Consider the following 10,783-nt stretch of genomic DNA (forward strand, 5'->3'; position numbering starts at 1 on the left):
TCTACCCTGAGCTTTCCCTATGGGACATTAGACCTGATCTCAGTTTTCAAGTTTCGGGAATGGGTGATCCATTGACAGCATACAGAGTAAGTTTAAAGTATCTGATTAGTTCTCCTTCTATATTCTAGGTTAGTGTGAATACTTGTTGTGTTTTCTTAATCATGTTCTGTCCTAGGACTATGAATCTCGTGAGAGTCAGGATTTTACCAGGTAAAGTTATATGAATGGAAAGAATCCCCAGAGGATATAACTGGAACACCTTAAACCCTTCAAAAAGAAACAGATAGTTTTAGCTGTTTGAGGAATGCTGGATAAACCTACATTGAAAAGAGTAGGCTTTGTTCATCTGTTCTGAGCTACTGAGTGGTAGGGACCCAAGATTTCATGTCCCTAATGATTTCTAGCCCTTAAATTAGTCGGGCAAATCATTTCAGTAGCTATTTCTAACCTCAGGTGTCCCAAGCATCCCTATTGTTCCTTTAGGTCTTTCCTCTCATTGTTTACAAACTCTTTTTATGTCCAGTGACGTTAAGGTGGCAGACAATCCATTCTCTTTGTTCGCTAGAGCTGCTGAAGCAGCTGCTATCCTGGGGCTGGAGAGAGAGGAAACAGGAGGCCGTGGAGAAATGAGGCCGTTTTCATTTGTCACGTTCCCAAAGGATGGTTTCACCAGAAGGCCTGATGATTTGTTTAGGATTTTCATCAAAATGATTGCATGCCGCCCTCACAACAGCCCTCTGAGGACACTGAGGCCTGAAGAGATTAAGTGACTTGGCCAACGTTATACTGCAGTTACAACAGCCCTGTGCTAGGACTCCTTTCCCTACCCTGAGTTTTGGCAAGTTCAGAGGGGAGTTTCAAGGAGGTAGAGGGAGATAAGAGCCTCGGGACAAAGATTCTTTGATTCTGACAGATTCTGGTCATGCTGTCCAGAAGACAGAAACCCAGGGGCAAAGAGCAAGACAAATCAGTTCTATGCTGTGCCATGCTTCCTTCCAGAAAGAGCATTTGGGTTGTTTGAGCACTGGTGTACTGCAAAAATGTGGGGATTAGAGAAGTTCCCCTGGCCTTCCCTATTCTCTCCTTGGGCTCCTCCAATAGCTGTTGCCACTGCATACAAGAGAGGACGATTGGGTCATTGGAGGCATAGATTCTCTCTTCTGGGCTCTAGAGGTTGAAGCCAGGGATGGTGGGAAAAAATAAGTGAAACGTAGGTCCATTGGGTTACCAGTTGTTTCTCAGCCTTCCTAATTCTGCAAGCCTTTAACACAGTTCCTCATATTGTGGTGACCCCTCCAACCATAACATTATTTCGTTGCTAGTTTATAACTGTAATTTTACTACGGTTATGAATCATAATGTAAATATCTGGTATGTAGGATGTCCGGTATGCGACCCTGTGAAAGCGTGATTTGACCCCCAAAAGAGTCATGACTCACAGCTTGAGAAACACAGATCTACATGGTAAAGAGGGTCTTGAGCAATCCAGGTTCCTTTTCTTGACTTGTGTGTCCTCTTGAAGATGCAAGAGAAAAGAAAATAGTTTATTTCTGGCCTTCCAACTCCTCTGGTGGGCAGCAACACACTATAGAAATACCCTTTTGTCTGAGGGTGGGGCATTTAGCTCTGTGGTAGAGTGCTTACCTAGCAAGTACAAGTCCCTGGGTTTGGTTCCTAATACACACAGAGAGAGAGAGAGAGAGAGAGAGAGAGAGAGAGAGAGAGAGAGAGAGAGAGAGACAGAGACAGAGACAGAGACAGAGACAGAGACAGAGACAGAGACAGAAACAGAGAGACAGACAGAGACAGAGAGACAGAGAGAGGGAGAGAGCATGCACAAAAAAGGGAACCATGAATTCTTTAAGAACTGGTAACATCATCAAGGGTGCATTAATTTAATACTTTCATCAGGAAGTCAACAGAGACCAAACTATCTTTAGGCAGCATTATGCTGTTTTCCACATACGTGGGTATCAGGCAAATATTCTACCAACTGAGATATACTCCCAGCCCCTCTTTTTTCCACATGTATTATTTTCCTGCTTCCCTCTTATTTTTCTGTTCTCACCACTGACTGGAAAAACTCACAGTAGATAGAAATAATTCCACAGGGTGTTACTATGAGTCTCTCAGCTTACTATCTGTCCAATTGGGTGGGGTCTTCTGTGTATCTTTATCCGTTAACAAATTGTGTGGCTCAGTCCTGACACAGTCAAATTCTATGACCAAATGTAAAGGTGTGCATATTTCCTATATGTCTATAACAGAAATCAAATATGCAAATGTTAACAATTCATAGATAAAGGGCATGCTGATGTTTATTACCACTTGCTTTGCTTTTCATTGTTGTTGTTTTTCCCAAGACAGGTTTTCTCTGTATAATAGCATTGGCTGTCCTGGAACTCACTCTTCATTTAAGTTATTGTCTGTCTCTAGAAAGTTTTTCTACCCATTTTATGCTCAGTGGGAAAAAGCTTGTTCCATCCCTAGAGGCTAAGATCAGATATATCTGCATTCATGAAACATTTCTTGATTTCACATCTCTTTAACTCCAATATTCTTCAGTTAAGAGAGATGAAGGATACTAGGGGTATATAAAGTGGGATATAGGTACCTATTGGGATATGAGAAGCTGCATATTAAATGAAGGTGGAGTTAATATTTAGTCTCAAATTTTTGCTTGGAAAAATGTACAGACCGAAAATAACCTTAATAAACACCAACATACCCTTCAAGTGTGATAACATATGATATTTGCATATATGCATTCTCTTATTAACATATATAGGCAATACACACATGCATGTATTTGGCTGCAGCGTTAAAATGACATTGCAATCATACCACTTCACAATTAAATACTCCTCATATCATCAGAGAATTAGAGTATCTTCTCCTTCTCTTGCATAGTCATATAGCATTGTTATATCCAAATATTATAACTATTTTAATAGAATGGAATAACATTGACTCAATCAATGTTCTAAAATTGCCTCAAAATATCCTAGTGGTTTGTGTTGACAGGATTCAATTAACAATTATGGCTTTCATTTTGTTGTCTTTTTAAGTCTTTTTTAATCTAGGTTCTGAAAGACTACTTCTGGTTTTTCCCCCTTTTATTAATACTAATATTTTTGGAGAATGCAGAAAAAGTGTCTCATAAACATCTGAATTTTTCTGTTGTTTTCCTCAATCACATTCAGATTAAATATTTGGGGCAAATATCCCACAGAATTAATATTATTTGATATCCTACTTCTGCTGGCTAGTTTTATGTTGACTTGACACAGGCTAGAGTCATCTAAAAGGAGGGAAGGTCAACTGAGTAAATGCCTCCATAAGATTGACTGTAAGTCATTTTTCTTAATTGATGATTGGTGGGGGAGGGCCTAGCCAGTTGTGGGTGGTACCATCCCTGGGCTGGTGGTCCTGGGGTCTATAATAAAGCAGACTGAGCAAGCCAGGGGAGGCGAGCCAGTAAACAGCACCCCTCTCTCCATGGCCTCTGCATCAGCTCCTGCCGCCAGGTTACTGTCCTGTTTGAGTTCCTGTCCTGACTTCCTTTGATGATGAACAGTGATGTGGAAGTGTAAGCCAAATCAACCCTCTCCTCTCCAACTTGCTTTTGGTCATGGTGTTTCATCACAGCAATAGTTACCCTGACTAGGACACAGCTACATCAGTTAGAGGTTCATTGTCATTAACAACGACCATGTAGCTAGTTGTAGTAAATTTGATGACTTGGCTGAGATGTATGTTTTCTGAAATTCGTCATTGTAGTGGTGCATTTTCTTTGAAAATAATAAGTAGTCTTGGTTGTAATGCTTAGAGACTGAAATGACTACCAGGTTTTCCCTGAAAAAACTTCACCAATAGTTTTCGAACCTGTAGATTCAATTGCTGTATTGATAAAAATAGAAAAGATCCCTAAGAAGCCACATGTTCTTTGAGGAACTTACCAACAGCAGCCACATAAGGTGTGGCATTATGGCATCCACTGAAAGTTCCAGCACTTAAAAGGCAGAGGCAGGCAGATCTCTATGAATTTGCAGGCCAGCCTGGTGTATGAAGAGAGTTCCAGGTCAGCCAGAGCTACATAATAAGACCTGTCTCAAATAAAAGATAGAACGTGCAGCAAGCCAGGCACTTCATTTAAGTGAAATCATTTAGCCTTATGGCAATCTAATGCTTGCACACCTAGGAAAACTGAGGGTCAGGGAGGTGAAGTTCACAGGGTTGTTATGAGAAGAACTGAGGCTGGGGTGGCACAGTGACTAAGAGTGTTTGCCTTGCAAGCATGAGAACCTAAGTTCAAATCCCCAGCACCCACTTGAAAATCTGGGCATGGCCATATGTGCCTGTAACTCCAGCATTGAGGAGTAAAGACAGGTGGATCCTATGAGCTCACTGGCCAGACAGCTTAGCCAAAATGGCAAACCTCCAACTCAGTGAGAAGTCCTGCCTCAAGGCAAATAGGTGGACAGCAATAGAGGAGACTTCTACGTCTTTGTGCACCCGCATGCACACTCACATTCTTGGTTGAATACAACACCGTCTCTCTCTCTCTCTCTCTCTCTCTCTCTCTCTCTCTCTCTCTCTCTCTCTCTCTCTCTGTCTGTCTGTCTGTCTCTCTCTCTGTCTCTCTCCCTCTCTCTCTCTGTCACACACACACTCATTTATACACACACACACACACACACACACACACACACACACACACCACAGCGGGAGGGAGAGAGAGGGGGGAATGAAGTAGGAGGGAAATGGAAGAAACTGTTGAAGCATATTGGCACTTGTCAAAATAATCTTAGCACTCAAGAGACAGAGGCAGGGAGATCATGCAGGGTAGCCTCAGCTACCTAGTAAGCCAGCCCCTCTCCAACAGGACTGAAAATGTAGTCTAGAGGTAGAGCACTTCATAGCACACATAATGCCCTGGATTTGACACCCAGCACTGCAATAATAAAAGTGGCTATTAGATTGAAACCCAGTTTTAATTCTAGAATCTATGTTTATATTGTACAGTATACTCATTAATAATTAATTTCACCTCACTTGAGAAAACTCTTCGCAGTCTCTTTTAGAGTTCCAGATTTACAGCATTCCTGAGAGTGAAGGAGCAGGGCCACTGAACTTTCAAGGGGGGCTTGGCAAATGAGGCCGTTGAGACATCAATTGGCATTCCTGTGGTCTTACAGCAAATGAATAACAACACCGATGCTGATGCAGAGACCTTTAGATCTTGCTTGTGTGTTTGACTTTGATTTAAGAGGCAGCTGAGAGCCCCTGTGATTTCTGACTACGGCTTGCTGAATCTAGAGTGAGTTCATATTGGATGAATGTCACTGCCCTCGGTGTGATGAGATGCAGCTGCTTGATCATAAACAGGTTTGTAGGATTTCATGGGAAAGCCCAGAGTTCTCTAACCTCTCCTTGTATGTTTGGCATGTTAGATTGGCTCTCCTTAGGCTCACAATTCTCTCTCTCCTGCCTGTTGCAGGGAAATTTTTCCTCTTAAGATACAGCCACTTCAAGGAGATCTCTCACACTCACCCCACACTCTCCATCCGCCGCAGATAGGAAAGAAGCCTTGTGTGCCAAAGGAATGCAAAGAGAAAATGCCACAGTGAAACACACACAGCACATATACATACATTCACACAAAGATACTAACATACATATATACCCACACCCATAAACACAAATATATACCAACTCACACACAAACACACATATGCATACAAATATGTACCAACACATGCACATAAACTCACAAATGCACACAAACACACATATACACCAACACATGCACATATACACACAAATGTATACAAACACAAAAGCACACACAAATATACAGCAACACAGATACATACAGAAGCACACACAGAAACGCACACAAACACATACATCTTCACCAACACACAGACATACACCATCCATCCAAAGACTCTTTTCTGCCAAAATGGCCATTTGTAATGTGGGGCTTCACCGAACATTTAATCTGAGGCCACCCATTTCTTAGTGATAGAGGTGCCAGGTCAGCATGTCTGCACCTGTTGCAAAGTCTCCCTTACTGCTGGGTACAGACACAGACACACACATACAGAATATCTTCCCAATTTTAGCATATGTACTAGTGAATAAAGTGTGTGTGCATATTAAGTATCACCCAAATTTAGCATACGTCCAAATCAAAGTCTCACTTACTGCTGGACACAGACACAGACACACACATATAGAATATCATCCCAATTTTAGCATATGTACTCGTGAATAAAGTGTGTGTGCATATTAAGTATCATCCAAGTTTAGCATACGTCCTAATCAAAGCAGCCAGCATCAGACATAGACACAGCACATTTCAAGCTTAGGCAAGTACTAAGAGGTCATGCAGCAAAGCTCTGCTTCCATCTCCTCAGCCACGGCAGTGGGTGCTTAGGACACCTCTGCCCTATGACACCAACGTTTGAGCAGCTCCAGTGACAAGTTGTTTGCTAACCTGCAGAGGGAACCAATCTGACTATATTTGTTTAACGAAAGTCTTCCAAAAATAAAATCCATTACCCCTGCCGCCTTTTTTGCCTTTAGAGGCTACTGCCTTCCTTTGGAGTGGCTCAGAACAAGGGATGTGCTTTCCCACATAGAAACTTAAACTTCTGGTATTGGTTCTCAGCAGGGCCTCAGAAATGATTTCTTCCCTGTGTGTTCCTGAGGTTCATTTTCACAGTCAGTGCTGCCCTACCTATATTGCACCACTCCACCTTGCTCATCAGGCAAGTCAAAGTTGCTGGGAGGGGTCACTCTGGGTCCACTGCAGTGCCATCATTCTGCTTGCCAAAGGCCATTTGAGGCAGCAGGTAAGTAAGCAGTTACAGAGGCACATTGGGTTTCTGAGAGGCACCAGCCTGGCAAAGGCAGAAATAGGCTCTAACTTAATAACCTGCTCATCACACACAGTAAGAGACACCCTGACTTATTCAAAGACACCGTGGGTGGTGCAGAGGATGAATAAGCATGATTCACTGCCACTCTGGCACCCGGGGCACGAAGAATAATAAAACCCAAAGAATTGTAGCCGCCTGAGTAGTAAATTAAGAGATCCAGGGCTCAGCTAGACTCTAGACATCAATGTTACCATGGCAATAAAGGGCCCCAGCGTTCAGCAGCTATTACAGAGCAGGCATCTAATAGGCTAGTCTATGTCACAGCCAAAGCCCAAGGGGCTAGCAAAGAAGACCAATTAGCATATTCATTCATTATGGACCTCTGCACACTTCTTCTCTTAATTCCAATTAGTTGTTTGTTTGAACCAACATCTCTTGTCTGTATTATACTCATTAGTGCCTTTTAGCCAGTAGAAATAGGATTGAATTTCCACAAGGACTTCACAATTTCCCAAGCCTTCATTTTTTCCCCCTGGGGGTCTAGTCTTATGCAGTCACAAACCCATGACCTTTAGTCCCTCGAAATGAAGGCATCTCTTACTTTACAACTGTACTCGACAGATGGAAACTGCTTTGGAATGTGATGTGCTAAGGGATTTTCCTGGAACCCAGTGAAATAGGGATCTGGGGCCGTAATCTGGACCATTTAGGTCAAGGAAACCTTCTGATCTTAGCCAGTGAACCTGCTGGCTTTGCCTACTGGCCATTACTCAGAGGCTAGCTGTTCAGGAGGGGGAACATTGGACACCAGGAACCAGGTTGACACCATCAAACTCAGGCTGCAACTATTCCAGTCTGAAGTACTGCCCTTCAAGGTCTGGCCTGAGGCCTGCTTATTCTGGAAACCCTCCCTTGATTATCATAGCCCCAAGTGAATTCTCCCTCTTCCATTCACTTGAAGAAGGACACCCTTTATTAGGAAGTATTTATGGGCAGCCTCAGACCCCAATTTGGCTGATCACTTCCTTGCTCAAGTGATTTGTCCAATGAGTCCAGAGGTGACTAATGCTGAAGGACACAGATTCTCCACAGTGCCTGGGTGACTCCAATACAAGCAACTCTTAAGTTCCACCATCCTACCCTCACCCTACTCCTCACCCCTGGTGTGGGAATCTAGCTACTCCCTGCATAGGGATGGTTCATAGTTGACCTATGATGACTGACACACAATGCCCACTCACATACAAACAAACACCTAGATGGAAATGGTCCACGAGAACAGATGTGAGGAATTAGCCTATGCCACATGGTAATGTCAAAAATTCTCTAAACTGCTCTATTAGGGACAGAAAAACAGAACAGCCCAGAAGACTATATCTGTTCCCAATTGTCACTTGTCAATGACGATAGAATTTTACCAGAGCAGATAACCAGCAAATCTTATGGGGACAAAACGCAGCTGTTAATACTTTGTCCAAGGAAAGGTGTGCATTAGCATGCCTAGCTAAATACTTTGTCCAAGGAAGGGGCATGAGGTTTTAAAGACTTGGATAATTTGTCTTTGATTGTATAGTCATATTCAGGGCCTCTCTTATATATATGTATATATGTATATATATATAGTTATTATTTTTAAATTTAAATTAGAAACAAGGTTGCTTCACATGTCAATTCCAGGTCCCTCTCCATTTCCCTCCCCTCCTCCCGCGCCCTCCCACCAGCCCCCCCAATATCCCCTCATTTCCCCAGGGAGGGTGAGGCCCTCCATGGGGGTGTCCATAGTCTGTCATTTCATCCAGGGCAGGGCCTAGACCCTCCCCCAAGAGTTCAGGGTGAGAGAGCATCTCTCATTGTTGGATGGGAGTCCGAAGTCCATTTGTATACTCAGGGCCTCTCTTTATTCCTCCTCCTATGCCTTTGCAGCCACTGTTCTACTGAGTAGCACTGGCTCCTTTCTGCTGCATTGCTAAGTATGCTGTCTTTTTTTCATTGACAGAAATGCTTTCTTACTTATCTCTTTGTATGGATGTTTTTCCTGCATGTATATCTGTACACCACATGCATACAATGCTTGTGGAGGCCAGAGAGGGTGTTTGATCCCCTGTGACTAGAGTTACACTGCTTTTGAGTTACTACTTGGGTTCTGGGAATTGAACCTGGGGCCTCTGGAAGAGCAACCAGTGCTCTTAACTGTTGAGTCATCTCTCCAACTATGACAACTTCTCTTTTAACTAGAATTCAGTTTTTTTTCCGTTTTGGCATCCTACAGGATCTGGCTTCCCCATCCACCAACCCAGCAGTTGGCACTGTAGTCTGGACTGCAGTGGAACTACATTGCAAATAGACTAAGAATGTATTAAACTAATTGGGATAAAAGATTCTGGAGAATGAAATATTTCGTTGCTTGAAGTCTTGTCACTGCAAATCTTCTTTAGTCTCGCTACTCTTGATTTTTGAAATGTAATTAAAATGATCATATTTTCTTTTGTTAACATTTATTTATTGTGTTGTGTTGGTGCACAAGTCCATGGAGGTCAGAAGAGGGCATCACTTTATCTAGAACTGGAGTGACAGGCAGTTGGGAGCCACCTGCCATGAATTGTAGGACTTGAACTCAGGTCCTCTGCAAGAGCAGAAAGTGCTCTTACAACTGAGCCATCCCTCCATCCTGTAGGAAGATAGGACCACTTAATGGATCCTTTATTTGGTTTTGGGTCTTCCATAGGCCTCAAATTTATCACATTCAACACCAGGAATAACTCAAAGTACTGGAGTGGAGAAAGTATAAGAAATAGAGCTAGACATGTGTCCAGTGCAGATTATTCCCTGAAATATATCTTAACTTCTTGAAATTCAAAGTGAGGAATGGGTTTCTCTTTTTTGTAAGTGGCTTCTCTTTAAACACGTGGGGGCAAGGATGTCTTGGAAGAGTCCTGATGTGTGACATTAAAATAAATGAAGTAGCCGGATGGAGGTGGCGCACGCCTTTAATCCCAGCACTCGGGAGGCAGAGGCAGGCGGATCTCTGTGAGTTCGAGGCCAGGCTGGACCGACAGCCTCCAAAACAATACAGAGAAACCCTGTCTCGTAAAACCAAAAAATAAAAAATAAATGAAGTGCGTAAAATTAACCAAAACTAAAGCTATTGTCATCAGAATATCATTGACTTAGGATCATGATTAAATCTACCTAAGTGATTGTGCTCTTTGCCTTGGTTATGCCCAGAACCTTAGTGTCTGCAATATTCTCAGCCACCTGGGTGAAATGGAGGGAGGGAGTGGTTTTGAAAGGAAGGACCATGAACTCCACCCAGACCCCAGAGTGGTGGACCAAACAGACCCAAAGTGCTGTACCGTGTTCTTAGCAGTCTCTGCTCGTTTTCTTTTGCTGGATCCCATTTTGTCTTCAGGAGTTATATATGTCTGGGAAACTGATACTGCAAAGTTCTGCCTTGTTCCCTGCCCTGATGCTAAGGGATAAATATAGATCTCAACCACTACAGAAATTTGGCCAGGATTCCAAGGGTGTGTGCATGAGGGGCAGTGCCTGATGGGGCCACTGTGACATGTGGACTAGAAAAATGCTTCTTTATATCCAGGACCCTCTTTGGGATAGGGGGGTTAAAGCAGGGGCGTCACATCTAAAATTAAAAGGCACGGTACACATTTTCAGGGGTTCATGAACTGATCCAGTAAAGAATATTTTATAGGTGGCTTGGGGAGTGTGGGGAGAAGAGGGTAGGGAGAGCAAAGGGAATCTTCCCTGACACCCTAGATCCTTTTGCATGAGATCAGCCTTACGAAAAAAGCAAGTTATTCTTGGACATCTCCCCTCACCCTAACTCCCATCCATGCCCCACCCCTTGCACACATACTGATATCCAACTCTCAATTGAG

This window comes from Mesocricetus auratus, unplaced genomic scaffold (assembly GCF_017639785.1).
Source record: "Mesocricetus auratus isolate SY011 unplaced genomic scaffold, BCM_Maur_2.0 Super-Scaffold_100003, whole genome shotgun sequence".
Lineage (NCBI taxonomy): Eukaryota > Metazoa > Chordata > Mammalia > Rodentia > Cricetidae > Mesocricetus > Mesocricetus auratus.